Here is a 3,968-nt window from a genome sequence, read left to right as displayed (position 1 = left end):
AAAGTTTTTAATACATTTTCATATAATCTTATCCATGTTTGTGACTTTTGAGTTTCTTTTGTATTATTTTATTTGTGACAAGTTTCATAATGGAAGAAAACACATTTATTTTCGACAAAAATCAAAAAGGTAATGAAACGTTATTACTAAATGGATACAGGTATAATAAAAGAAACAGGACAAATAAAAATCAAAGTACGTTTTGGAGATGTGCTAATAAAAATGAGTGTAGTGGATCTATAACTATAGATTCTACCAGAACAAGGATACTAAGAGCACCCCGACACGTCTGTGAACCTGACCCAGACAAAAACCAAATTTTTATCAAAATGAGTGAACTCAAAAACAAAGTATGCCAAAATATGGGGCCAATAAAGGGAATTTTCGATAAAGAACTGGATAATATGTCAGGAACTATAGTTACTAAGCTTCCATATTTTCACACTAAAAAAGATTCTCTTTATAACGCCAGGAAAAAATTTTTACATGCACGTAGATTAACATTCCAGAATTTAGAAGATGTGTATGTCCCAGAAGGATTGGCAGAAAATTTTCTTGTAGCCGAAGATGGGAGCACAGATAAAATAATAGTTTTTGCTTCGAAATTATCGAAAAAGATTATACATCGTGCCTCAAAAATGTGCTTATACGGTGATGGTACATTCAAATGTGTTTCTCGTCCTTTTTACCAATTATACACCATCCATATTGACATAGGTTCCGACGAAAATACCACAAATATTGTTCCAATTATATATTCTCTTCTTCCGGACAAGACTCAACTCACGTATACGCGACTTTTTAAATTATTCAAAGATCGGCTTGGACTAAATATAAAAAAATTTAAATGTGATTATGAGGTGGCGGTAATGAATGCCGTTAGCGAAATTTACCCGGACGCAAAGATAACCGGTTGTTACTTTCATTACCAGCAGGCTATTTGGAAAAAAGCAAAGGAAATGGGTTTAACTAATTGTAAGGAAAATAGAAGAGTCATTCGGATAGCCGCCGTCATGCCTCTTTTGCCCCCACGTTTTATACCGGAAGGATGGCAAATCATTTATGGGAAGATAGAAAGTCTGTCTTATGCAATGAAAGATTTCCAAAAATATTTAGAAAGACAATGGCACCGCCTGACCCCAACTTTATTAAGTTGTGCTGGTCAACGCCACCGGACCACCAATGCTATTGAAGGTTGGCATCGCCGCCTAAATGTCATCATTCCGAAACGTCCCAGCTTATTTCACTTCATCCACAAAATACGAGGGGAATCAAAGCATTTTGACGTAAAAATTAAGAAAACATTATTTGAAAAGCAAAGAAAAAATCGGGCAAATAGAGACATTATGTTTGATAAAAAATACAAACATATTGTAACAAAACTAAAAAGGCACGAGATAACGGTGCAGGACTTTTTCAAGAAAATTATTTATTTACAGTTTTTAATGTAGTGTGTATCCTTTTTCTCTGATTATTTTTACTTATTTTATTTATTTTATTTTAATTATTTCATTTATTTTATTTTATTTGTTTTTTTTTTCAATAATATAATAGTGCGCACTTGACCTCCATCTCAACTGATGGAAAGTGACGATGAGGTCGACGATAGAGCAAGCACACTTAAATAATGTCTAATCACTCTCGCCTTGAAAAGGCCCAAATTATAACGCTCAGGAAATAAGTCAGAAGGCATGGAAATCTACACCATAGCAGTTCGCCATATAAATGTGGAAACATAACGAATCTTTGGAATGTATATTCCAAAACACGTTTAATTTGTGTATTTTCTTTATTTTGTGTTTTTTTTAATTTCATTTATAAACGTAGAATTTGTACAGTATTTTTTTATTCGATAACATGCGGAAATCGGAAACCATAGAAGATACAAGGATTCTGTTTTAGGACCCATTGAGTTTCTTTATGTGAAAACGATTTTGGCAAAGTCAATTTTTTGGTTAAGCGTAAGTTGCCCTAAAAAATTAATAAAATTGAATATAATTGTCTTTTAGTGCTTATCGACTCAGTTTCATAAAGGGATCGTTTTAATGTTTGGGACGAAAAAAATCGGGACAGCAGACGTTGGTAATATTAACTTAATAACATTATATTAAATGTGACCAACTTCTGCTGTCAAGATTCTTTTTTTCAATACAATAAAATCATTGTTATAAGAAACTGAGTTTATCAATTTTATTCATTTTGCATAAAAAATCCATTGACTTTTGCTTGTTCTAATGATATTTTTTTTAATTGTTATTGTAAAGATGATGAAAATGTAAACAACTATTCTATTTATAAAGACCAACTCTCAGAGTTTCTTGCTCATTCTTCAGTAGTAGAGCGTACCTAATCAATGATGATTTTGTTCAGTATTCGTTTAGTGGTAAAATTTTTGTTTTTTTTGGTGTCAAGGTGCGAAAATAAATATCCTGAAATTCATTTGTGCAGTAATTATTTCAACCTCTAGGCTATACGCGCATTTTCACAATTGGCCATTTCAAGAATTGGCCATTTTAAGAATTGGCCTTATCAAGAATCGGCCATTCCAAGAATCAGCCATTTCGAGAATTGGCCGTTTGTAGAATTAGTCCATTGGAGAGTTAGCCATATTCAGAACTAGTCATTCCGCGAAATAGCCCTCATTTTAGCTAGTAGCCATTTTGCGAATTGGCCATTCATCGACTAAGCCAAAAATTGCGCGGTCGTGTTCGTTCCAAGACAAATTTCAAAATGAAATTACTCCTAGAAGTCACAAGTATAGACTCATCCAGAGTCCGATGTGATTATACAGCGAAAAGAGTATAAAACAATCTTGTTAATCAAAAGGCCTATCTAAAGGTGTTTCAGATTTTTTAATAAAATTTATTATTTCGTTTCGGAAACATAAAATCGAACAACAGTCGATCTTGACTGTGTATATCCACAGTCAAGGATAACGAACGAAATGAACGATGTCCTGAGAATAAGCAGCATCTTGCACATAGGTCTTTGTTCTACGGATGAGTCGGTATTATACATCAAATTAAACAGTATTTCATCCTCTTTCTTGTTTTGTGCAGACCGTTACTTGTTACGTTGATTTGGTAACACCATAATAGCTGCTGGCAGACCACAAACAGTATCTATAGAGAATCCGCTGGCAGACTGCTAACAATATGAATATTAGCAAACCGGAATGTTTCAGTGTCATCGTATAAAAAGTCATCCAACTAAAAAATTGTTTCTGAGTATGGTGCTGAGAAATATATTTGCTGGACAAAACAATATTACAGTTTTATTTATACGCGCTGCACTTTTTAATTAGAGTTCTTGATTTGGCCTTAAGGTTTTCTAACTAGGCCATAAACCTTATTAAAAAAATACAGGCACATGGGACTTGTCAACTTTTGTCTCAGTGTGTCTGGCGCATTGGCACTGCAACTGTTTCAGATAGGCGTGTCGCTTACCGACGTCACTTGACATAATAAACACAAAAATTAGGTAATTTAATTATATACGTCAGACGCTGTTTGTTACTTGTCTATTATTTATACTCTTCAACATTTAAATAAGTATATATTTATGATTTTGGAGCATAAAATTGGCATACACTTAAACACAGGGTATGGAATTAAAAAATCTTCCCATACGTAATCAAGAACATAAACTTACGAGTGTGCGCGGGCGCTGGACGGGTGCACTCGCCCGCGCTCGGTGTGTCATCGTCCATATAAATACACGGAATTAGACCCGACGCGGTCCCTACCCGACTCGCGCCCGACCCGACTTGCCGGTTTAAAAAGTTGCGGTGTTTAACCACTCTTAGTGCTACTTATTGCTACAAAGGAAGTAATGGTAGATGAAAAGAAAGAAAGTGGCTTGGGGGCGAACAAAAAAAATAGTTCAACCGTGGATCCCGTTGGAGTCAAAAGACATAAAAATATATCCTATGATCCCATGGGAGCATAGCGGCGAAAATATTACTCATG

Source organism: Hyposmocoma kahamanoa, unplaced genomic scaffold (assembly GCF_003589595.1).
Source record: "Hyposmocoma kahamanoa isolate Upper Pololo Valley unplaced genomic scaffold, ASM358959v1 167, whole genome shotgun sequence".
Lineage (NCBI taxonomy): Eukaryota > Metazoa > Arthropoda > Insecta > Lepidoptera > Cosmopterigidae > Hyposmocoma > Hyposmocoma kahamanoa.
This window is presented reverse-complemented; position numbering follows the sequence as displayed.